This window comes from Arachis duranensis, chromosome 5 (assembly GCF_000817695.3).
Source record: "Arachis duranensis cultivar V14167 chromosome 5, aradu.V14167.gnm2.J7QH, whole genome shotgun sequence".
In the NCBI taxonomy this organism is placed as follows: Eukaryota; Viridiplantae; Streptophyta; class Magnoliopsida; order Fabales; family Fabaceae; genus Arachis; species Arachis duranensis.
In genome coordinates, this window is record NC_029776.3 from 39,663,071 (window position 1) to 39,663,428 (window position 358).

A 358-nucleotide genomic window follows, 5' to 3' on the forward strand; every position below is an offset into this window, starting at 1 on the left:
ATAGTAAAAATAAAATATCTTCGCAAGGACAATTGTAAAATTTTTATGTAGTATCCACGTTATTCTTTTTCCAAATACCCTAATTTTATTATAACACACTTACAGAGAGGGAGAAGGGGGCACGAAAAGAAAGAAGACAGCGAGAACCAGAAGAACACAAGGGACAGGTGAAGAAGAAGAAGAAGAAGAAGAAGAAGAAAGGGTAGAGGGAGGCGATGGAGGGGAGGGGTGGTGCTGTCGCTAGGTCACAGTCGTGACTGAGAGAGAGAGAAAGTTCGGTTGAGAGAAGCAGAGAAGGGGACAGAGGAGGTTGAGCTCGTCGTAAAAGAGAAAAGAAAAAGAGAAAGCGACGGCGGAA